Here is a 26,261-nt window from a genome sequence, read left to right on the forward strand (position 1 = left end):
TATTGGTTTGGGATTCTTTATGAACTAAATATTTGTTTGTAAGCACAGCTAATGACTAAGAATCCAAACGCTTTGGCTTTCTGTTGGAGTCCTGTGCGTTATCCATTCTTTTTGTTCAATGCGAGGAACAAAGAAGTTTGAATTTCTGAAACGAGCTTTAAACACCAAAGATTATCCAGTTAATTACATATTATCTGAGACAACAGACAGCTATGGGAGGACCAAGAGAGGCACATGCTCAACCACTAAGCGGGCAATTACAATTACTATCAGTTCCACAGCTTTACTGATGAGGAAAGTGATAATGGTGACAATCACAGTGCCTAACAAAGCATCAAGTAATCAGAACTGGCAATTGGACCCTGCAGCCACGAGAACAGTGCTAACAAGGTACCCCACAGAGAAACAGGCAGAATTCAGGTATGTAGGACAGGAAGTGTAATCAGTCACATGAATCTCAGTGTGGATCTATTGATGGTTCCAGAAAGGCGGAGATTTTGTCAGGTTTGAGCAGCGGATGCTTGAAAAGCTCAGCTGGTGAGATTTTGTCACCTCAGAAGATGACAGAAGATTCAGGAAGCGGGTGAGCTTTGATGCACGACAAACATGTTTCCCACTTCATGTCACTCACCTGTGTGTTTTTATCACACTGTAGGAAAATACGCACCTTCACATTTACAGAAACGTGCCATCGATGCATCTGAAGTGGCATCTTGTCTAATTTTGTCTCAATGAGTTATTCTTTATTTAGAAGACAATGAATCCTGGTCATCTTTGAAATCAGCTGCTTGTTATCTGCTCTCCTTAAACACAGCGTGACGCCTGGTTAGTAGCAGTCACAGTGCTGCCTTTGTAAAGATGTCATTACAAGTCTCATTACGTCCACCGAGAAGGTTTTTGGTACCTTGCGTGTTTGAAATAATGTGTACATACATATATATATATATATATATATATATATATATATATATATATATATATATATATATATATATATATATATATATATATATATATATACATATATATATATATATATAGATATATATATAGATACATATATATACATATATATTTATTTTTTCTCTCAGTTTTGGTTTGGCCTCATTTTGTAACCCAAATTTGGATTCCAGTTTGAAACTTTTGTTTTGAAGTTGATTGAACTGATCAAGGTCCAGTTCTTGTGTAGCTTGAAACACAACTTTCCCGTCCTCAGGAACGGCGTCTCGCCTTTGCTGCTGACGAGGCTGCAGCGAGCAGTAAACTGAAGGGCCAGCTGCATCGTTCAGGTTCTGTATCAGGTCTTTGCTGATTCTGTTTTTTTCTTAAAGACGTGGCTCTCTGATACTCTTCATAAATGGTAGTTTTGGATGAGTTGTGGTCAGTGTCAGGTGGCTTTAAGAAACAAAATAAAAGCTCTGGTGTTTGTTTGCTTCATAGCTGTAGTTCCTGAAAATAATATTATCCATTTATTATGCGATTCTATCAAGTCGTGGCTCACAAACGTTGAATGCAAATGAATTAATTTATCTAATAGAGTTAAAGTCACTCAAGTTCCATCTCGTCTCAGCGCTGTGCTCCTGTTTAATGCAGCGCTGATTCTGTGTTTGCTTTGGTGACATTTATTGATCCAAACAAAAAACTTACTCTTTTGTTAAGTGATTTGGAATTACGTGAATGATTTTACAGCCCTTTATAGTGTAATTATTCTAAATTTGGATCCATTATTCCACCTAGTGGCTTGGCAACAGCCAGCTGTGAAAAAGCTGCGCGCTCACTGAGCTTCGTTCCACCGGTGGATCATTGATCTGATCACAGCATCTGCTTTAATGATGAAACAATAAATATATATTTTTTAAAAAGCTGTTGACCAGAAGAACAACAAGAGATTAGCAACTATTGTATTTGTTTTCATATTTCATACAGAGGATGAAGATAGAAGGAAGACAGATGTGTTGTGCTGCATTAAAAGGATTGTTTATTTCCATGCATACTCATTTATGTTTAATATATTCGTCTCATTTTAAGGTCACCTGTGAAAACCCAGTAAGCTGTGAAAGCCACCGTGGGCTTGCCTCATGCATGCTGCATCACAAGGAATAAAAAACAACAACATACAAGGAGCAAAATTCTGATTTGCATTTTTAAAAGCAGAATCTCTAAAAATGTCCATATTTCTGTGACTTGGTGCCATTTAGGCATTATACACAGTGTTTAATGAGCTGGCACGCACCATGAGATTACTTATGTCATTCCTGCATAATGTCACAATGTTCCAAGAGCTTCTTGTAATGTCAGCAATGTTTCTTTCACAGCCCCCATAAATGTTCAGTATAGGTCAGGTGACAGTGGAGGAAAGTCCACAGGCGTCTCCGGTCAACTTCTCTCCAATCACTGGTAAATATAAACTAGGGGTGGTTAATATCACAACCACCCTTCTAACCTTGTTGCATTCAAACTGGATGTGGCACCAAAACTACATCAGGTAACAATGGATCAGTGAGTCCAGAAGACAAAGAAGACAATACTTGTTAAGTGTTAACAGCTGTTTAAAGGGCTGATGCAGTAGGTGCTCTGTTGCTGTGTGAATCCTTGTGAACACGGATGCAGAATGCATAGCTCGTTTCTGCAGAATGAGGTATTTCTCCTTAGCTGGGATATCCTCAGGAAGTGTTTGAGATGCTCAAACACTAAACATCATATTCAGCTAATTCTGTATCTCTGATGACGTTATTGGTCTTATGATCTGAGGCCATGATCAGGATCAGGTTGCCTCAAAATGTTATTGTCTTATTTCAAAATAAAGTCTCATTTTTTGTTTTTAAATATTTCTAAATGTTTCTAAATGCTAAATATAAACCGTGTGATTCTGAAAATATCCTGTAAATTTCCTTATAGTGTCTCTAATAATATACAATATTACCTTTAATAACTTCTTACGCTCTATGAGAACAATGTCAACTGCTCTAACTGTCAGCGTCCACTACACACAAAATTAATGTCATATTTTCATTTGCAGCCCAGGGCTCAGTGTGATGTTTTATATTTACACGAGCTGTCAGCTCTTAACTCAGGTTATGTGCTTTGTCCTACTAAGTCAAGTGATGACAGGGCAACTAATGAGACAGGAGTTACACAGCTCCGCCTCCCTGCCTGCGCTCCTTCTGTTCCCTCCTCCTCCTGTGAGGAGTCAAGGATGTAACGTGTGAATCCTTGAAGCCCAGATGGCTCAGTGGGTGGTCTGAATACACCTGAGTTTTGCTGTCACACTGGAACCCCTGATGAGATAAAGGACTATGTTTACTGAAATAAACCCACCTTTGAAAAGGCGACATCATGTCGACCTGGTTTAAAGGAGGCTTACATCTGGGAGACATATCAGCATATCAGCCTCCTGCTACCTGTGAATATCTGCGTGTTGCAGTTTGCCTTAATAGGTCTCTTTTTCCCTGTATATCTCATTTGCATGTGTTTATGTCTGACTCACACGGTTACGTAGCCATGCAGGCTGCAAGACAGCTTGTCTGCGAAAGACAATAATAAGGGGAGCAAGTAAATATAGGAACGGTTTCCATTTGATCTTCCAAGTCCTCTGTGCTAACTGTGAGTGAAGCATTGTGCCACAAGGACTTCTCCATCTCTCTGTGTCCTCTTCTTCCACCTGCTGGTAGTGAATTAGACTTTTTTTTCCCCAAAAAATATTTTTCTGGTCCTTGACTTTCAGTTGATGCTGCAACAAATCTCTAAAAACTGCATGTTTCAAAAAGAATGGGACAATTAGCCACCGTAATGATGTCCTAAGCACAAATCTCTCAAGAGGTCAGATTAAAGACAAGGCAGTCTAGGATCCAGGGATCATCACAGGGTCATTATAACATGATAACATAACAATGTCTAGAATTACATAAGGCGGGGGTTTCCAGTCTCTGTTTACATTTTGAATAATAAATTTCACACAGGCGTGTTAAGATGTCTGATGTTTGAGGTAACACATACGCATGCTCGTGGCTGACTATCCAGGCGCTCAAATGTCAAGAACGACTGCAATGAGGGTGAAAAAAGCAAGAAGAAATGAAAGAAATATTGTAGAAGAAGAAAAGATCAACTCTACAGTATATTTCGCCTTCTGCAGAGAATATTCAAAGCTGCAGAATGAAAACTCAAGAGCTCCTTTGACACTAGGCTGAGCTTAGAAGAATAACACTCAGCCTGTGTGTCAGGGATCGCTCTTAATTACCTTCAATCTCAGCACCACAGTTTGTTTCCCAGACTAATGACTTCGATGGGGATTAAGCACTTGGCACGGTGCTAATTAGCCCACTAGCACTCCCAGGGCATCTAAATGGGAGCCTCAGACAAAAAGCCACCAACCAGAAGAGAGTACAGTTATTTGGTTTTTGTTTGTTTTTGTTTTCTCATTTCCACCCACCTGACCTATGACCTTTATGCCTAAATGGTGACCACGCCTCCCATTATTTAGACATAGAAGTAGGGTAAAGTGATTAATGTGTGACGAGATTCCAGTAATGGCCACGAAACAGCATCCTTTTGGTTAACAAAATTTGTTTGCACCTGAGAATGACTACACGAAAACAAGTTCCTGCTCGGCGACATCCGGTGTTGTGCAGCCAAACCCAGATGCCAAGTGAAGTCTGATTTACAGACACCAGGATCCGACTATAACAAAACCAGAGCTGCTAAATGTGCTGTAACGGTGCCAAACACGATGATTCCACTTTTTCACAAATCTGCAACCAGAACGAGACGAAGGCGCCATCAGAACAACAGACGGCAAGTGCAGCTCCTCGTAAACGAGCGCTGATTGGAGCGTTAGAGGAGGAGTCGGGGTTACTGCTGCTGTCAAACGCAGCTTTTCACTAGGAACTCCCCATATGATCTGTTAAAGTACACATGAATTACTAATTAGACTGAAAAAACAGCACAGGTGTCGTTATTTACCTTGTGGTGGACCACTAGAGGGCTCCACTCACACCCAGTGTAGAGGAAGTGTGTTCCTGTGTTTTGTGGCGCGATATGCGCAGTTGATGTTGGAGACGAATAAAGAAGGAGTGAGAACTGAGAGCTGTGTCGTTGATGCTTACCTCCACATTGGTGACCCCTGACTCGAGCATGCAACGGGCCGTAGATAACGCACACTCCGCTATGGATGCATCAGCGGCCGCCGGACCTCCGCCTCCTGTTGCAGCTACGTTCGCTGTGGCGCTGAAACTGCCGGACTTTTGGCTCCATGACCCCCCGTCATGGTTCGTACACGTGGAGGCTCAGTTCGCCCTTCGCGGCATCTCGGCTGACGACACGAAGTATCACCATGTGGTGGCCTCGCTCGACCCGCTGGCCACCCGTCGCGCGATGGCGCTCCTCCGGGACCCACCCGCCCAAGGGAAATACGCCGCCCTCAAAGAGCTGCTTCTTCGGCGCTATGCCCTCTCCGACGCCGAACGAGCCGAAAAGCTCCTCAACCTGTCAGGCTTGGGTGGCGGTACCGCGCTCGAGCTCATGGAGAACATGCTATCGTTGCTCGGGCCGGATGACGGTGGTTTCCTCTTCGTGCACCTCTTCCTTCGCCAACTACCGGCCGCCGTGAGAGCTGTCCTCACGAACTCTCCGCTTCTGCCTGCGAAGGATTATCGCTCCCTGGCTGAAGAAGCGGATCGCATTCTCCTGGCTAGCCGCACTTTCGACGTTCACGCCCTGGCTACGGACACGCCGGCGGCACCTTCCACGCCTCCACCTGCCTCCCCCGGAGCATCCGCCCCCTTGCTGACGGCAGGGATTGCTACACGCCGGCACCGCGGAAAGAGCATCTGTTTCTACCATCAGCGTTTTGGCGACAGAGCGCGTCGCTGCCTGCCGCCTTGCGCTTTCACGGCCCAGGGAAACGGACCCGCCAGCGCGCCGTAGTAGCCGCGACCGCTGGCAATACAGAAAGGCTGCTCTTCATAGAGGACTCGCGCTCCGGGAGACGTTTTCTCGTGGACTCCGGCTCCCAGAAGAGCCTCCTTCCCCCTACCGCTGCCGACGGACTAGCAGCGAACTGTGGGCCGCAGCTCATTGCAGCTAACGGCTCTCCCATCAAAACGTTTGGGGAAAGGTTGGTGACTGTTTGTTTTCATGGTTGGGATTTCCAGTGGAACTTTGTTGTTGCTGCTAGCTCTGTACCTATTTTGGGTGCTGATTTCCTGTGTGCTCATGGACTACTTGTCGATGTCGCTAACAGACGTTTAATCGATGCTCTCTCGTTTTCTTCGCTACCCTGTTTTACTCGGGCCGCCGAGCCCCTGATTCGGGCTAATGTAGTGACCTCCGGGGATGCTTTTCAGCGTTTGCTTTTAGAGTTTCCATCGCTGTCTGTCCCTAATTTCTCTAGCACGGTAACGAAGCATGGGGTTGAGCATTATATTCCCACGGTCGGGCCCCCGGTGTTCGCGCGCGCGCGCCGCCTCGACCCCGCGAAACTGTCCGTCGCTCGGGAAGAGTTTGCAGCCATGGAGCGCCTTGGCATTGGACAGCGTTCGAACAGTGCATGGGCCTCTCCACTTCACATGGTGCCCAAATCGGACGGTCGATGGCGGCCATGCGGAGATTTCCGCTGTTTAAATAATGCCACGGAGAATGACCGTTACCCCATCCCCCACATTCAGGATTTTTCTGCCAATCTCGCCGGAACGTCGATTTTTTCTAAAATTGACTTGGTGCGGGGGTATCACCAGGTTCCCGTGCGCCCCGAAGACGTTCCTAAAACCGCTGTCATTACCCCCTTCGGCTTGTTCGAGTTTTTGCGCATGCCGTTTGGCCTGAAAGGTGCCGCCCAGACCTTTCAGCGGCTGATGGACTCAGTTTTGCGTGGGCTGCCGTTCGTTTTTGTTTATCTGGACGATATATTGGTGGCCAGCTGCTCAGCGAGCCAGCACGAGTCCCATCTGCGCCAGGTTTTCCAGCGTTTGGAAGCGCACGGCCTGATCATCAACCCTTCCAAGTGCCAGTTTGGGTTGCCTGTTCTGGATTTCCTCGGGCACCGCATTTCCGCTGAAGGTGTGGTTCCGTTGCCCGACAGGGTCCAGGCCGTTTCGGCTTTCCCGCGTCCCACGTCGGTTAAAGCGTTGCAGGAGTTCTTGGGGATGATAAATTTTTACAACCGCTTTCTCCCCAGAGCTGCCCACCTGCTACAGCCACTCTATGCTGCCTTAAAAGGTAAAACAGCCAAAGATCCGGTTGACTGGCTGCCTGAACGCGTCCGTGCGTTTTCCGCAGCCAAGTCTGCGCTGGCTGACGCCGCCCTGCTGGCCCACCCGCTTCCGTCGGCGGAGATCGCGTTGACCACCGACGCCTCGGACGTGGCAGTGGGCGGAGTGTTGGAACAGCGGGTTTCAGGTCTCTGGCAACCGCTCGCCTTTTTCAGTCGTACGCTCCGGGATGCTGAACGCAAGTACAGTGTTTTTGACAGGGAGTTGCTGGCCCTGCACCTCGCAACACGGCATTTTCGTTTTTTCCTCGAGGGTCGCAACTTTGCTGCGTACATTGACCACAAACCTTTGACGTTTGCGATGTCCAAGGTCTCTGACCCATGGAGCGCACGCCAGCAGCGCCAGTTGGCGGCCATTTCTGAGTTTACCACAGACATTCAGCATGTGGCTGGTAAGTCCAATCACGTCGCTGACTGTCTCTCACGTGTATTGGTTTCTCCGGTGTATGTCGGCATCGACTACGCTGCCATGGCCGCCGAGCAACGTGCTGACCCGGACGTCCTTGCCCTTCAGTCAACAAAAACGGGCCTCGTGCTGGAGGACACCCCGGTGTGGGACGGCGGTCCGCGCCTTCTTTGCGACGTTTCCACCGGCCGCCCCCGCCCGGTGGTTCCCCTTTCGTGGCGTCGTCGTGTTTTTGACTCGGTGCATGCCCTCTCTCATCCCGGCGACCGGGCCTCGGTCAAGCTGGTCAGCGCCAGGTTTGTTTGGCCGGGCCTTCGCAAGACGGTGAAAGAATGGGCAGCGGTTTGTATCCCATGCCAACGCTCGAAAATCCACCGGCACACACAGGCACCCCTCGAGCCTTTCCGTGTCCCGGGTAGGCGTTTCGATCACGTTCATGTGGACCTGGTTGGTCCCTTGCCGCAGTCACAGGGTTTCACGCACCTTTTGACTGTGGTGGACCGCACAACCAGGTGGCCGGAGGCGGTACCCCTGGCGTCCACGACAGCGGCGACGGTGGCCAGGGCATTTTTGTCAACGTGGGTTTCACGTTTCGGCCCCCCTGCTGACATTACCTCGGACAGGGGCCCCCAGTTTGTTTCCGAGCTTTGGTCTGCTATGGCTGACGGCCTGGGAGTCAAGGTCCACCGCACCACAGCATACCACCCGCAAGCTAATGGGATGTGCGAACGGTTTCACCGGTCACTTAAGGCCGCGCTCCGTGCTTCCTTGACAAGTGGCGACTGGGTCGAACGTCTTCCGTGGGTTTTGCTGGGTTTGCGTAGCGTGGTTAAAGAAGACCTCGGGGTTTCCCCGGCTGAACTGGTCCTCGGCCAGCCTCTCCGGGTCCCCGGGGAATTCTTACCTGAGAGCCCTCCCCCATGTTTCGATACCTCTTTGTTGCCTTTTCGCCCCCCAAGAAACTCATTTCCTGTTCCTGGTCCTGTGCACCACTGCCTGCCTGACACCTTTGTTCCGAGTTCATTGGACTCTGCTCGTTTCGTTTTCGTCAGGCACGATGCCCATAGGACTCCGCTGCGTCCACCATATGACGGGCCATACAGGGTTCTTAAACCAGGCAACAAACATTTCGTTTTGGACTTTGGCGGTCGGCAGGAAGTTGTCTCTGTTGACAGACTTAAGCCTGCACATGTTATGTAAGAGGATCAGGTGGTCCCGGCCCAGGCCCCTCGCTGCGGCCGCCCACCTGCCACCGGGCTGATGGATTCTGTTTTTTCCCCCAGGAGCGACCCGAAATCAACGGAGTCCGAGTCGTCTTCAGCTTTTTCTGACCGCCAGTGCCAGCCTCGCTCCCGGGCTGGGTTGCCCTCTGTCAGTTCCCCACCCCCCCAGTTCAGCCGCTCCGGCCGTTTGCTTAAGCCCCGGGTCCTGGACTAGTTCTGCTGGGTGTTCGGGGGGGGGGCATGTGTGGTGGACCACTAGAGGGCTCCACTCACACCCAGTGTAGAGGAAGTGTGTTCCTGTGTTTTGTGGCGCGATATGCGCAGTTGATGTTGGAGACGAATAAAGAAGGAGTGAGAACTGAGAGCTCTGTGTCGTTGATGCTTACCTCCACAACCTCTCTTTTATTGTATTTATGATTGATGGTGCATTTTAATGCTTTTCCTCACAGAAAAAATATGAACGCACGTATTAAAGAGCCCTCACACCTGATAGTCTAAGGACTGCTCATCGATTAGAATAGAATAGAATAGAATAGAATAGGCCTTTATTGTCATTGTACATGTACAAAAAAATTGTGGTTGCCCTACACCAATATGTGTTGGAATAAATTATAAATGGCAGACAGGAGAAATGTGTACAACCACGAGGAAGGTATACAAAAATAAGAGGCACAGTGTTCTGTTTCATTCCCTCCAAACCTGTTCATCTGTCTGAAATCTGCCAATAATTTAAAAATGTCCCGTACCACGATAATAAAATATGCTCTTTTTTGGTGGCAGTGTTTTTTTGTTTTTGTTTGTTTTTGTTGTTTCTGTTGTTTTTGTTTGTTTTCGTCTGAAAGGAAGGATTTCCTCATTCTCAGTTCTTTGATTTAATTGCTGCTGTGGTGCAGTCGAACCCTCAGGAGGGTTGAGGATTACGCATCATAATTAAGCAAACTCACAAAAACTGCTGCATCCACTTAGAATCGTCAGAGCCAAAGATCAAAACTGTGGGGCTTAATTAAGCAATCATCCCTTTTCATGCATTCTCCTATTTTTAATTAATTTTCAATACTATTATGTATGTCAGTGAAAAAACAGCTTATTTCAATTCTCATATCTTCCAATGAAACTAAAACACTTACCTGCATGCACGTATTAGACAGCTGGTTGAGAGATTTGGTTGGCTGTAGTTGCAAAACACAGATGAACGTGCATAATTCTAAGATTCAGAGTAGTTCTGGGGCCTGTGCACGAACATTTATTGTGCAGACATTTTTTAATGTTATTAAATGTTTTTTGATTTTTAATTAACAAAAATCCACCTTTTTTTCCACAAAACCGCAAAACCTCATCTGACTCTTATAGGAAAATCTGTTCCATTCATTGTTCATCTAAATCCATCTATAAATCATACACCTTATTTTTCGGACCATAAGGCGCATTAAGCGAAACAAAACAGATAAGTCAAACTTTACTGAACTCATTCTTCTTGCTTCCTCCACTTCCATACCATTGATTTTTTTTTTTTGTAGCGTTTTGGCCAACATTTTGTTGTTATTAAATGTGCTGTATAAATAAAGTAAAGATACATTAATGCTGAATCCTCTGCAGCTGCTCTATTCCCATGTTGTTGCAGTATATTAATGACTAACCTCGTATTGTGGATGGATTATCTCAGTTGTTCTCCTGACTGAAGTTTGGTCCGTGTACAGCATCCTGCCATGCGATTGCATTTGTCTCGAACCATCAGGAACCCTCACGTTAGCTTTTATCAAGTGGGAAAAAGTTAGCGTTCATCCTCCAGCTTCACTGTGTTTATGTTATGCTAACATAGCTGTGTCGCTAGCGATCACGTAGCACATCACTATATAGCAGCTAGCCCAACTTCAGTAACCCTACAAACGCCACTGCTGTTTAGTTTCCTGTCTTCATTTATGTTGGACGTGATAGCAGAGCTGTACGTTTGAATTTTTCAGAAATCTCTCAGTCAGAACATGCTATATCAGCTGTGTCCCAAAACGTACACTTAATGGGATCGGTAGTCTCTTAAATTAATGTCTGGATCTATAATACTTATACTTAGAATCAATAAGTATATAATGTTTTTATTAAATGAATAAGTACCCAGCATTACATGGGATAGGCTACAGAAAAAACAACTCCCCATGTGCGTGCGGATATGACCGTAAATACTGGGGGTGTCCTTATTCATGGGCTGCATCCTCCTGAGGCCACATTTGTAGACCGATTACATCACAGCGACTCCTCTGAATCCAGCTGACTTATGCGTCCTCCTTTTCCCGAGATTTGAAGGATGGGTCGGGTGTATCCTTCATGGCCCACCATATCCCAGAATTCATAGTGCGGCCCAGCCAATTCCAGTTTCCAACAATGGCAGCAGCTACTTAGTTGTAATATTACTCTTATTACTCTTTCTGGGTCACAAAATAAACTTTAAACATATTTTCAGCTGTGTAAACTTCAAATATCTGCTCGGTTTATCAAGACATTGCATATTTGCAAAAGTGCTCCGACGTTTTCGGAGACGTCTGTTACCCACCCGCTCGATAGCTAGAGGGCTCACTGGAGCCGGGGAGAGCTGTGAACTCGGTTTCAGACCCCCGCCGTCTTTCGCTACTCAGGTTAAACATGATATATGAGTCACTCGGATAACTTAAAAATGTTATTGTTTGGATTTTTCCGGTGTTTTATTTGTTCCTGAGTAAATCGGTTTGGCTGAGGTTAAAGTTATTAGATTAAATAAAACTTTATTAATCGCTCGCTTGGGTTCCTCCGGGATTTTCACACAGCTGAATAAACATCAAACAGAAAGCTGATTAAAGAGAAGTGTGAGATGGTCGAGAATTTACACCAGTGTCCTGTTATATTTTAGTAGCAAGAAACAGACGGCTGAGTTTATTAAACTCCACTGAGACAGCGGTGACGCAAATCTGTAGGCTAGACCGTCCCATTTCACAGCCTCGCACTTCCGGCCTTCTCGGCCTTCGAAGGACCCGGCCCACGTAGACCGCGAAGGCCGGGTCCTCTGAAGGATGCAGCCGACGTTTTGGGACACAGCTATCATGTTTAGGTGGAAGCTAGCGAGCTAACTTCCTGCTAACTTCTAACTCCGTTAATTGTAATAAATTCTGTTTTCATGGATGCCTGGATGTTAAACTTAATTGTTACACCTGGTAAAGCAGCAACGCTGATCATTTTATTAAAGATGAAAGAAATTAGACAGTTTTTAACTCTTCGTTTGACTTTGGGACCTGAACCGGGGGAGTTTAGGACCCAGATTACTCCGCGAGGCTCCTGACTAGCCGTAATGTTCCAACAATCCATCAAGCGCTGCGGCTTCGTAGCTTAGCAAAGTCGGACTTGTCGCGAAATCAATCAATGTAGAGCAGTGTCACAAACCACGGAGGCCCCAAAAAAGTGCAATCAGCCGTTGAGTTTATTAACAGCTCGGAGAAAACATCAACATATGTCTTCTGACCAAAATACATGTTGTGGACACTTATGAAGCAGTGGGGTACACGCCCCCCCATGGCGTCAATGACAGATTAAAATAGGTTCCAGACATTAGTCACAGTTAGTTGTACATCTTGTACATCTTTAATAGCTATAAACAGACATAGAACTTCTCATTTTGATAACACCTTCCATACAAGATAATAATCTTAAGCCCTCAGAGCGTCTGAGGGCTGGTTATCGCCTCCAGTCATCTGTTACCAAGTAGAATAAAATGCAACAGGTTTGCAACAAGAAGCTGGAAACATTTGGGCCTCTGCTCAGGCCTATTCCTAGATTATATGTATTATATGTACTGTAAGCATGCATTGCAGTTATCCTTCTATGTTCTAGTTTCCCTCAGCATGTATCACCTGGACAGTCACGCCAGTGAAGCTTAAGACCCTCAATGAACCGAACATCAACTCAAAATAAGCACAGATATGCAATGTGTATAAAATACTTCTGACCATACTTGTAATAAAAGTTAACATGGAAGGATCCTCAAATGGACATCTTCAATAAACAACTGTAATACAGTATCAATACTGTGAGAAATATTATTAAATGGAATAATGATGTAAAGAATATTATTAATGCAGTTATAATGATGCAGGTTATATGGCAGCAATAAAATAATTTCTGTATCTCCACAAACTAAAACATTGTTTGACAGATTGTTGTAGCACATAAAATCGGTTTGAGGTCAGTAAGCACAACCAGAATTCATACAGAAGGCGCACTGCCGATTTTTGAGAAGATTAAAGGATTTTAAATGTGCCTTATAGTGTGGAAAATACAGTAAACATAAATTGCTAATTTCAGAGAATACATGATTGTGGATCCAAAAAGCTTGAGATGGTACAGTACTGTGTGTAAAGTGTCAATAAAATGAGGATCCACTGCTCGCTGTGAATGTGATGTCAGCAACCTAAAAAATAAGGTTAGCAGAGGGACAAAACTCTTGAAAAGTTGTTTAATCTAACAGAACAAGTCAGCTGGACATCTTACAACTAATGAGATAAATTATTCAATTATTTGCATGGGCAAGTAGTTGGACAATTTAACAATAATTCAACAATCAGCAGTCAGAAGGTACTAATGCTGAATGACATATACAGGTTTGGGAACAACATTTGCTTCCACCCAAACAATCTGTGTCAGGGTCACTGCTTAGTATTTCAGCAAACCAGCACCAGTCTGCATTCTGAGCTGGTTCCATCAGTAGCCTGCCTGCAGTGCAGTGCACTTCTGTATTATAACGCTTCCAAAGGCCTCGACCAACAGTTTTCACTGTTCAACAAGGATTCTCACCAACAGCTTGTTCCTACAGGTTCTATAAAGTAGATGGTAAGTACAAGCGAGCCTGTTGTCATAGTTCCCATGTGAGATACTGTAGAACTGCACTGATGTAGAACCTGATCATCTATAATGAATTTCAAATGAATAGAATCCAAAGTAGAATCCAGTCCTTACCAGTAGCAGATGTTTTGGTAGAAAACAACAGAACAGCATATCAGGCAAAGGTGAGTGCGAGTGGATATCTCCCGGATCACATTTACTTTTTAATTATTATTTTGATGTCATGAAGCTTTGAAATGCTGCACTATTATTAGTACCAACTCCTGCAAACACTTTGTAACTGAAGGAGGAGTGGATTCAACGTGCCCATTGTCCCGATGTGTGTCCAGCGCTAGTTCCAATTTTCATTTCATGCAGGATTTACTTTTTTTCCCCTGTATGGCACATCTTACAACAAAAGAGTCATCAAAAGAAACTCTGGAGATGACACTGGCTTGAAGTGAATCTGAAGCCTACTGTGTGGAGAGTGAAAATGAAAGCTGAAATGTGCGATTCCCTGTGAGACTCCTTTTTATTCTGCAGCATTTCCACCACAATGCTCTGGAGGAGGCCAAACAGCACTTTCTGTCAATTAAATAGCCTGTAATCCAGGACACCATGCTGCTGTCCACCTGCTTCACTTTGTGCTTCACCCAGAGGAGCTGAATGGCCCTGAAAACAGTGCAATCAAAGAATGTGCTTGCCATCTTGCAACCACCTCTCTAGGTGGGATTAAGCCCTGCGGAGCTGGTACATGATGAAATTGTCCACAATCACCACGGCCTCTGCTGAACAACAATAAAGCACATTTGAAAAGGATATAGATTTTGATTAGTAAAACCTGTCCTCACTAGTTCAGCGTATATTTACAGCGTATTTATTCTTTGCGTTTGCTTTTGCTGGTTCGTCATTTTGCCGATGACATCTGCGCGCTCTCGTCAGACTCGTCAAACTCCGACCTTCATTTCTGAACACACATCAGCAGAACAGCAGGATATAGCCATGAAACATATCATTTCAGCAGCATTTCATCTGCAGAACTGTTATATCAGAAATGATCACGAGCCAAAGTATTCATTTCCATAAATGATCTTATTTCCTGTAATCAGCATTTAGAATAAAATATTTAATGCTCCTAAACTGTGACAAAAAATTGTATGAGGTATGTGAGGATGCTTGTGTGAAATGTCATGAAAAGCTTTATATGTGATTTTAAACACAACACTTCCCTTGTTTGGCATATTTCTGTATTTTCCAGTTAAAATGAGGAATATGACATCTGTAAAGAATTGCCTTTTTCTTCACTCGCGCTTATCTTCAAGAATATTACTTCGTCTTATCAAAGCCGGGCCATGCTTCGTCTGTAACACACTTATTATGCGAGCCCACCAAGGTAGAAATTCATATTCATTAATCAGAGCCTTCTGTGAGGTTCGAGAAATACACTGAAACAAACGGAGAGCGGTGGGCGTCCTGAGCTCGATAAGTCTGTGCAGCCACGTTCAAAGACTCGACGTATGCACATAAATTCTCATTACATTGTTATCGCAGCGTTGATGTCATACGCCCATGAGGATCAGTAATGGAAAACATAAACCATTTTCTTAATGTTTGTTCAAAACTAAAAGGGCTCGCTGATTTAATAAACATTTGCATTCTGCTGGCTGTATGAGCAGATAAGAAGTCATAAACTAAAGAGGCGATCGATCACGTAACTCGCTATAAGCTGATGTTCATATTGGCAGGAGGATTAAGCCTCACTGAATGTGATTAGCAGTTTTTGTATTCATTCGTTCCTTCTCTTGTTAACACAGTTGCTGACCAAGATCGTATTTTGTTGTTTTGTCTTTGATATTTTTCCTGCAGCGTGTAAAAGTCGCCTCGTGCGTCCAGGATCAGTATGATCAGAGGAATTTATTTATCTGTAGCAATTCTAATGTTTATGAATGTTCTCATTAAGTCTCCATCCGTGCGATGAGTGGGCAGGCACACAGATAAGGTTTTTCACACCATAGCTTCACATGTGATGTAGTGATGGTGACACGCTGTCGAATGAGATCAAGTTCATCAGGTTCGAGTGAGGTGAGAATTGTTGTGCAAAGATCCCTCTGTGTGTCTGTGAGCTAGTGCTGTATAGCATTTACTATATTACCTGCTCATCTGCTGCTGGGATGTTTGTGTGATCACTAAAAGCACCTGAACTGAACTGACACTATGCACTGTGTATCTGTATGGACTTCCTCCTGCTTTAGCTTGACGAGGTTGTTAAATAGGTTTTATCTGGTTACCTGTGAATATAAGCACAACATAAAGGCTTTCAAAAATTGAAAGCTTTGGCCTTTGAAACCAGCCAAGAGTGCGGTGCAGTGGTTAGCATGGTCGCCTACAGGAAGAAGGTTCTGTGTCCAAAGCAGAAGCTTCTGCGTGGCGTTAGCATGTACACGCCCTGTGTACGTTTAGATGCTCAGGGTTTCTCCTGAAGTCCAAAGACATGCATGTTAATTATAAAATGTTGAGGCATGAATGTAGGCTCTGGGCTCTAACTGCCAGCAAAACAGCAGTCAAGGAAAAGCACACATTTTGCAGAATGTCATTTTTTTTAATGGTCATAATATTTCATATGCAAAGGTTATTGTCGTGGGACTCAAGCTCATCTATGGATTTACTGCCTCAGGATTCAGCACATTCAACCAGTCTGTGAAAGTAATATATGGTGAAGATAATGAAGGAATAGAAGCGATAGTTTAGTTTAGTTTAGTTTAGTTTAGTGGTCAAAATATTCAGTTTAGTAATACAAAATATGTATTTTATGTACTTTAAAATCATCGCTTCGTGATTTTATCCTAGCAGAAAAATGTTGTCGTGATAAACAGTTTACTTCCAACAGCGCAAACTTTTTTAGATGACAGACAATTTTATCAGTTTTACTGATCATTTCAAAAGAAATTCTAGTAAATTGCACAACTGGAACCTAAGATGACGCAGTTCTCTTATTACTGTGGCTGCGCTGAGCATCTTGTAAGCTAATGAAATATTTGTTTGTGATACACGGTTGGTGCACAAACAGCAGGACGTTGATGGCAGTGCCATAAGGTTCGAACCATGAAAATAACAGAAATGTTGCCACGATATTCTTATTTTTATTTCTCTGTTTGAATGAACAAGCACTTTTTAACCCTCTGTAGAATGCTGTTGCCTTCAGGGAACACACAGCGTGTCTGCTTATTGCACTGTTCCTTAAATATTTTATTTGCCCATATATGGCTGGTAAATTGTGAATGGACTGGTTCTTTCTCTGGCCCTTTTCTACTCTACCTTAGCAATTAAAGCACTTTAACAACTTGCCTTATTCACTGGAGCAACAGCACCAACAACATGTGTAATTAAATACACACAGGGAAGATCGCTATTCAGTAAAATGCATGTTTGACCTTTGACCTAAGGGTTGGACAGTCCTTTCCAGAACCACATCTGCATGGGACACAACCATTTTCTTCACCTTATCAAGTTCAGAGTCACGGCCAACTTTATTTTTAAATCTGCTTAAGTGGAAAATCTATATTTTAAAAAATATACAGGCATATGCATGAACATGTGAAATGTATCCGAAGTGTATTTGTTTGTAAAAATCATTCATTTCATTTATTTACTAAAATAACATTTTTGGTTCATTGCCTCGGGGCAACGTTTCCACTTTTGTCTACTTTTCTTAGGGCAGTAACACTAAAGCAGTGCTTCTAAATGCTGCCCCCTGCAACTACTTATTTTGGGTTTTTAGGTGCATCACACATGTAATAAATCACTTGTGAGGCTGTAATGTAAATAACTTATCTAAGAGTCTACGGTACATGACCCGGTCCACGATCCCCTCAATGCCATGAAGCTATCCTGCACCCTTTTCCTGTTTCCGCCTCCATACTCTGGAGATGGTGTCATTTGGCCATGTACAGCCTTCCTCTTCCTCCAAACATGGCAGATAGAGCTTGATTTTGTTTTCATGTGACCACAGCACTTTGTCCCAGTCATGCTTTGAATGATTAGATGCTCATTTCTAAACTTAAGACGGGCCGGTACATGTGCCTTTTAGAGCAGATGGGCCTCGGGGCTGCCATTACAGCGCAGTGTGTTATCAATGGTGTTTTTGGTGACTGCAGTCCCAGCTGCCTGCAGATCAATAGCAAGCTCCTCCATGAAGTTTTGGGCTAATCCACCACTATTCTCATGATCATCATAGCTTCATGCAGCAAGAAATGAAAGGAGCTCCAGACTGAGAGTGACTGATGGGTCATTTATATTTCTTGCAACAAAGTAGTAAAGGCACCAGTAGTTGTCACCTTGTCACCGAGCTTCTTTCCGATGGCTTTGTAGCCCATTCCAGCCTTGTGCAAGTCTGACCTCCTTTGACAGCTCTTTGGTGTTGCCCATGGTGGCTGAAATGAAGGTTGGAATGGAAGATACTGATTCTGAGCACAGTATTACAGTATTTCACTCATGCAAATAAATGTATAACTGTCATGTAATTTTTTTCTGGATTTTTGATATTCTGTCTCTCTCCATTAAAATAAAAACTACCATAATTAAAATAAATAAATAAATATTCATAATAAATACGGACATTTAATACCACACAGGGGTCGTCAATATCAACGGCTTAAAGAACTGAAGTGTGTATGTTCATATTTGTGAGCCTGGTTCTGCTGGAGGTTTCTTCCTGTTAAAAGGGAGTTTTTCTTTCCCGCTGTCGCCAAAGTGCTCATAGGGGGTCGTATGATTGTTGGGTGTTTCTCTGTATCTATTATTGTAGGTCTACCTTACAATATAAAGCACATTGTGGCGACTGTTGTTGTGATTTGGCGCTGTGTAAATACAACTGAACTGAAATTAAAGCAAATATAAGTGGGCAATCTGCTGCGATCGCCTCCACGTTTCATATTAAACTTCACGTTTACAGCGTAGTGTTCTCGTTCGCCTCCTTGCCTGTGTTACATGAATGCAGCGAGTCCGGGAAACAAGTTTGACACTCGGCCCGGTGACCGAGGTTTGGGGCGTTGACTAAACTTTACTCAGACCAATCAGAGTGTCGGAATTCACGGTGAAACTTTGTAAACAACTTCTACACGCTGGTTTAAAGCTCGTCCGCCGTATTTACTACGAAACAGCGCGGTGGTGCTGCAGCCGAGAGACTCAAACGACTCAAAACAGGTGAGACGCAGTTATGTGTGTTACACGCTCGCCGTTTTTGTCTCCATTCTGTGTTTGTGTCTCGCGCACCGTGCGCGCGCCCCCACTGTTTGTATGCGTGCTGTCGTTACTCATAGTAGAGTGGGTGCAAAAACAGCTGTCATTTCACGCGACAAGTGGAGGAGAAATGCGCGCTGGGCGTTTGGAGACAGTCCAGAAAGACCAAATGTAACCGTTTTATGTGGACGCGTCGCCAGAGGTTGCCTCAATGTATCGAATGACGTCGCCACTATATGGTGAATTCCAGTCCTGAGTAGGAACAGCTTGTAGCTGCTGCACGTCTCCATTGGATCGTTTCGGTGTAGTTTGAGCAAAGTGTGTCTGTTGCATCACCTAAAAGCATGATTAGCGAGACTTTTCATCAGTCGGTGGGATTTGAATTCAATTTTAGAGATTTCCTTAAAGAAGAGTGGGCCACTCTTGCTTCCCCTCTTCCTGTCGACATGTATGTGTGTGAGGCAGCGAGAGAGCGCTTGGTCCTGGCCGTTTAAATTGAACAATCCTTGATTTCTCGGAGTAATTTCAACGAGCAGGCTAATGATGGAGCACACTTCTGTAAAAATCACTCAGCATTTGCCCGCCGCCTGAGTGAGACAGACCTGTTATTAGGCTGCTTCACAGCCTGTGAATGCGTCAGGTTGCTATAAGAGCAGGTATCAGGAGCTGCTTACTCAAAGCCTGCCTCAAATGTTTCAGAGGAAATTTGACTCTGCAGGACACGAGAAAGGAGTCACGCTGAGAAATGTTGAAAAAGCTCCTTATAATGTATGAAAAGCCATAAATCAGAGTCACGAGTCAAGTTACACCTGTTTCTCTAATTTCATTTAAATATGCGATTTTCTGCGTGTGTTTCACACTAAAATTTACGGACTCCAAGTTTAAACTCCGTTCTTGATCTGCGAGCTCCAGTGGCGAGAAGCAGTACTGCCTGCTGTGTTACTGTTAAGTGTGAACAGCCTGCTGTAGACTGCGGGAGACTCGGTTCAGAGCGGATGTGGGCACAGCTTTCGTTGTGGAACATCAACATCTGCATGCTCCGTGTTCCCTCAGCACGCCCACTGCAGCGAAGGAGGAGCCGAGACAGAAGGGGGAGGGAAAAGTTTCCTGTCAGAGTGGCTGAGAAAGTGAATCAGGTTAAGTTTGGCAGGCAGTCAGACCTGGGGGGGGGGGGGGCTTCAATTTTAGACTTTTTCCGCTGTAACTTCTCTGGAAATGTGACGCATTTCATTTTGTGGTCTGTGAAGTTGATTTCTTGATGGTATCATGCTCATTCTTAGTACATTTCTGTTTTGAAGAAGTTCATCTCAGCTGTCTCCTAACAGCGTCCAAAGCTTAACAGTTGCTGCATTTACTTGTCTGCATGCGTCCTTTGCCTCTTTTTACGGGCAGTTTTTGGTTTGCTGATGTTGTTTTGGATAGAAAGCGACACCACGGTAGACAGGGTCAAATATAAACCCGAAGAGTAAACTTGTGGGTATATTTTACTTGGAATTATTGAGTTGCTTACACTAAACTGGCAAAGTTACATGTTTAACAGAAACAGAACAGAGAGACGTGTTTTTCACAAGTCTTTTCCATATAATGAAGACTGTCCAAATATGCAGTTTCCCAACGTTAATTTGGAAAATTTCCAAATGCTGCCACCAGTTTCCAAAGATTATGTAATTGTGAAATTGTGCAACTAATAAAGGCATTATTTTACTCTTTAAAGTTACACAAGAAAATCAGCCCACATGTGTTAGTTTGATTGTTGTCGTCTGGCTGCCTCAGTTCACACAAGCTGTGTGTCAGCTACCTGTTACCACTGAAACTGATTCGGTAGATCTCAGGGAAATTCTGTGAAATTACCCATCATCTTATCTGGCCCTCAAACAGAATCAAATAATTAAAGTTGAGAAATGATCCCCGCAGTTTCACAATTGCATCGCTTTGTTTCTAACGTTTTTAGAGTGAGCAGGCCGTGTCATCACGTAAAAACTCCACCTATGTCCCAGTTTGTTCTGTTTTGCACGTGACGTATCAGCTGCCGGTAAGTGTGTGGGTTTTATAACAGCTGGACTCACAAGGCGCACTGTGGTTTTGTTGCATTTGCATGTCAGTTAAAAACAGAAATACGCTGAGGAAATACGAGTTTGTTTGTTTTTTGCGTTTGATAGCATTCACCGCAACATTTGATTTATAATAAAAGCTTTATCGCTGTTGGAGTGCCCTTTAAAACTATTGTTGCTCATGACCTCAAGCAGCGATCAGACTGTTGAAGGGGAAATGAGAATTGTTTGTTTTCAGGTTGGGCTGTTAACCGCCCTGACAGTACATGAAGCACGCTGACGTCATCGTTTCCCATCACAGCACCTAAACACAAACAAATGTCAACTGTGACTTACAGACCGCAGTGTTTTGGTGGTTAGATTGCTTTGAATACACAATGTGCCGACCCCCGACATAGGTTAGACGAAGATAACGATCGTACGTGTTGACTTGGTGCCGATGTTACATATAGAGAAGAAAAAAGAGGCAACACAAACACAAAGGGTAAAAGGATAATAGAGAACCATATAATAACATTCTGCATTATGTATCAGTTATTTTTGGCTAGTTAACGAGTGAGTGTGAGCGACGAAGAAGCTGCTTCCTGCAAAATACTGTTGTGGTGATACGCATCAGTAATGAAGTTGTTGACGTCATTTTGGAGTTTCACCTTGAGTAAAAAGTTGCTCTTCTGGGAAGTCACTGTCATGGTTCTTGTAATATCACAGATGATGTCGATATCAGCTGCTTTGGTAAAGCGGCTGATCTCTTGTGTGTATTTCTCAGAAAACAGTACTTTGCCAAACTAAACGGCTTGTTGGTGTTTCGTGATGCTGCTCGATGTCGGCCTGTGAGAAACAAAGACGAGTAGAAACGACGAGTCGGTGTGAGAAGAAGTTTCTTTAAGTGAAGACTGCTGGCATGTTTTCAGTGGAGCAGGAGGAGGAAGAGGAGGCAGAGCGCGGTTGGATTGTGTCTTCCGATGTGTCTACTACACAACTGGACTGGGATCTCTGAGATTTAACATCTGCTCTGCAGGAAAGAACATCTCGCTGATGCTGATTATTCCAGCTCACATCCTGTAGGGATGCAGTTACATGAGTTACACTTTAAAGTAGGGCTGGGCGATATATCGAGTTTTTAAAAAAATATCGATATATTTTCATACGAGATATAAGATGTGACAATATCCTTTATATCGATATAGTCTATGTTACGTTATAATTATACTTGTGGAGCCGCAGGTTTGCCTCTTTCGTCCACTTTTGTCTCTACGCAACGTTACTCGGCCTCGCCTCTCCTTCACTGAACACAACTCCCCCTCCCCCATAGCTTCACCTGCAGGCAATGACAAGATGAAAGTGGAAAATCTCCGTTAGCGAGTTACCGCGGATCGCCCCGTGCGTGGGGCTGGACGGCGTCAACGTGTTAGCGAGTTAACCACGCTAACGACATGCAGCCCGGAGGAGCTGCACGGCCTAAAATCCTTTCATTTTCTCAAAAATCGACAGTGCGCCTTATGTATGAATTCTGGTTGTGCTTACTGACCGCGAACCGATTTTATGTGATACACAGCGCTCAGCAATCTGTCAAAAAATGTTTTAATATGACTTTGCTAAGCTACGAGCTGCACCGCTTGATGGATTGTCGAAGGATTACGGCTACCGAGGAGGAGCCTCGCGGAGTGATACGTACTGTGTGTGTATAAGGACCACAAATGGCACCTGTTCAGAGACGTGGTGCAGCTGTGAAATCTGTCTCTTTGTTATTATGCTCAGCGTCTATTAGTTTACATTTTCACTGCACAATTGTGAGCTTTTTGTTATGCACAAAAACAACATTGTTTTCTTTTATTTATAGACCATGATTATTTAATAAATGCTGATAATTTATTTTTGAGTAATTTCTTCATGTACATCTACGCTGTATGTAAATAAAAGTGCCCGTGTGACATCTGGGACACAGTGTGACTAAGAACTCTCTTTTTGTTCTTAACTTATGGCTTTAAAAATAAATATCGAGATATATATCTTATATCGCCATCCAGGTAAAAAATATCGAGATATGAATTTTGGGTCATATCGCCCAGCCCTACTTTAAAGCGTTCACGCCAAATGAACTATTGACTTGTTTATGTTGCTGTCATTTTCTGCTCCGTGGGTAGTTTTGGCTGTCAATGAAACATCTTGGTTTTGTTTGTTTATTTGGTTTTTGTTTGTTTGTTTCTACACCTTAAAGTGGCAGCATCACAAAAAAACCATTTATACTTGTGTTAAGGGTTTATTTATTGATGTCTAATTAAACTGCTGTTGCAATAATACTGGTGTGTTTTACTCGTTAAAAGGGGAACACAAAGTACAGCTTGGGCTATTAATAAACCTCAATGCAGTGCAGCTTTCTGCTGCATATTTTTAGACACTGTATTTGTTTGCTGTACTTCACAGCTGTGCATTATTGATGCACAATCTTTGTCTTTGCCTGATTTCTAAGGTCACTACAGCTGTTGTAGGGTGTGTCTTGTTGTTTGATAGGTATGTCAGCTGTTGACATTGCAATGTTTTGGTGTTGCAAACTCCCCTGAGAGTCTACGTCAAGACATGTTGGTGTATTTCCCAGAGGTACGCTTTTTTTTTTTTTTTTTTTTTTTTTAAGCAGCACAGTGTGCCACTTTGCTCAAATGGGGCTTTTTTTTTCTTCTGTGAAGATGAGTTTGCATCTTCACATCCGGTGTGGTTCATATAAAAAAAGCAAAGTTAAATCAAACTAAATGAAGTGTTCTGTGAAAAACAAAGAACACGAGTTGGTATTGTAAAGGGAGAACAGGAGAAAGTTATTTATGTCCTACATTAAAAAAATCAAGGGTAGAAATGACTGATGTCTTCTGGTATGAGTAATGTTTTGTCATGTATCTCATAGAAAGAGCAGATTTCAGTTGCCTGTGCGATATTTCACTCATGCTTTATGATCATCTTTGAGTGTGGGAACAGTTGTTACTTTCAATCTGATTGCTGAAAAAGCCGTGTTAGACGAAGCTTCTCATCTGAGCTCTTTGCATTTTTATTCTTCATCCAGTTGTTTACTGACTTTGTTGAAAGAGCGTAATTAATGCAGCAACTATGGGCTTTTTCACATTTGTTCATAAGTGGTCGAACTCCGACCTCTAGTGGTGTCAAAGTTACCCACATGCAACATTTACATGACGCAGTGAGATACAGTGTATGGAATGCCAGGACTGCCATAATGAATTAATTAAATACACCATTAAATAATTAATTAAATGTGGCAATAATGAATTTATTAAAATGCGAAATAATTAAAACGCTGATCGAGTCAAAACCATTGCTTTGGCCTGGTGGCCATTGTTTCTAGCACACAACAACCGGCATGTGGAAGCTAACAGAACTGAACTTTGAAAAACCGTTTGTGTGTCACCAAATACCGTTTTAATATTTTTTTAGCCGAGAATGTAGTGGTTTAATCTTCATGTGTCTGGTCGGTTTGTCAAGATACAGCCTCTTTGCAAAAGTGCTTCGATGATGTCGGAGATGTCTGCCCAGTCTCACGGCAAAGCGTGGGATAGACCCACTCGCCTCGCAAGCAATCGAGCTGTTATTGCCACTGACAAAGCGCAGGCCTGGTACACAGCTGTAATAACCCCCGCTGACTTCTTTTACTGAGGTTATATTTATCAGGGTTTTATTTCCTGATGTTCTTATGTGTCCTACGTGTTTCAGTCACCAATTCTGAATTATAACTAACATTAAAAACATGTTTAAGGAGGAGAGAGAGCAAATAAATCTGTTTAACATCTGATCTTTGGGTTTTTGTTCAGTAATCAGCGTGACCTGTGTATAAACACATAAAAGAGATAACGTTGGTGTTTCCGTCATGTAGTAACTGCTGGCTTTAACTGTACAAAGGTTGTTCGACACTATGAAACACATACAGACTTCATGATGTTCGGCTAATATTTTTATTGTGAATATTAATCATGAGGGTAAACGGCCCTGTACACCACGCAGCGAGGTCAGCATGTCCACGATATCTTCAGCTCTCTGAGTTAACTCAGAGTTTCCCAGCTGACTAATCTAACGGTCATCTACGAATATTTCACGGCTCATATCAGTATGATTTTACAGAAAATCATCCGTATTACTGCCAACTATTCCAGAGACGTGAAAATCTACAGCATAAAGAACAAAAACATATAGCAGTCTAACAACACTGTGGCAGAGATGAACCGCCAGTTTGTCCAGATCAAAGTGGAATGAAAGTGATTGGTTGAACAGGTGTGATCTGTGTTTTCTGCATTTTCATCAGTGTAAGAGACTCAGCAGCAGATTAGGATAACAGTTATACATTTAATGAATCACCAAATGAATACACGCAAGAAACGAGCAAACCTGTTCGGACAGTTTGAGTTTGTATTCCCTCAGCTGCAGACTCGCTGCTGCTTAAATGTTTGAGAGGAAGATTAGATATAAACAAACGTCAAACATAGACTCAGTCTGCTTTCACATTTGATATGAGGCCAGCACGTATAGTGGCTGTGTCCTGTTTTAAGATCATACATGTAAAATTGTTGTCTGACCTCCGTCGATCCAGCCGCTCAGAGTCCGTGGTTACCATGGTTACTGCATAAGCAGCTGTAATGTTAACAGCTGGCACTGAGGAAACCTCCCGGCAGCATGGGTGTTTATGTTTTTCATTGCAAAAGAACCGTCTGAATGGTTAACTGAAGTTAACTTGGATAAATTATAGTTAAGGAGTATCACAGATAACGCCTACGTGAGCTGTGCGACTGTTCACCACTACACTGAAATCAGCAGGCTATTACTGAAATACACGTGCTATATCATAAACTATGATATAAACAGGGAGGTCCTATTAACATGTTTAGTTTTACAGGACACCTTCCTGCCTTTAGTCTTCTTCATGAGCAGTATTAGTTTTCTTCTAACATCCAGAAGTCTGCACCATGTGTTTCATAGTTTGTAACAAGCCTTTGACAGGTAAACATAACATGACCGAAAAAGCAAAAAAAAAAAAAAAAATCACAAATTGTATGTTAACCTTGTTTATTTTTAGTTAAGTAAACTCTAAAATTTCTAACAGACAGCTGGTGCTTAGAATACAGTTGAATAACTATTAAAAAACAGATGATATAATATTTCTGTCCAGGTTGCAGACTTCATGATGAGCATGCTGTTGCAAACTCTGCTCCTCTCGGTGGAAATGCGCCTTCTCTTTCCTCTTTGTA

General features: G+C 43.4%; 1 long non-coding RNA gene across 1 annotated transcript in view; it reads left to right on the forward strand.

Annotated features, from left to right (window-relative positions):
* Positions 1-18,838: 18,838 nt before the first annotated feature.
* Positions 18,839-26,261, forward strand: part of LOC308391891 — a 119,503-nt gene continuing 112,080 nt past the window's right edge. The window contains exon 1 of the long non-coding RNA XR_013970719.1: positions 18,839-18,934. This is a non-coding gene — a long non-coding RNA (uncharacterized lncRNA). The remainder of the gene's footprint in view (positions 18,935-26,261) is intronic.

This window comes from Rhamphochromis sp. 'chilingali' (genome assembly GCF_963969265.1).
Source record: "Rhamphochromis sp. 'chilingali' genome assembly, chromosome: 2".
NCBI lineage: Eukaryota > Metazoa > Chordata > Actinopteri > Cichliformes > Cichlidae > Rhamphochromis > Rhamphochromis sp. 'chilingali'.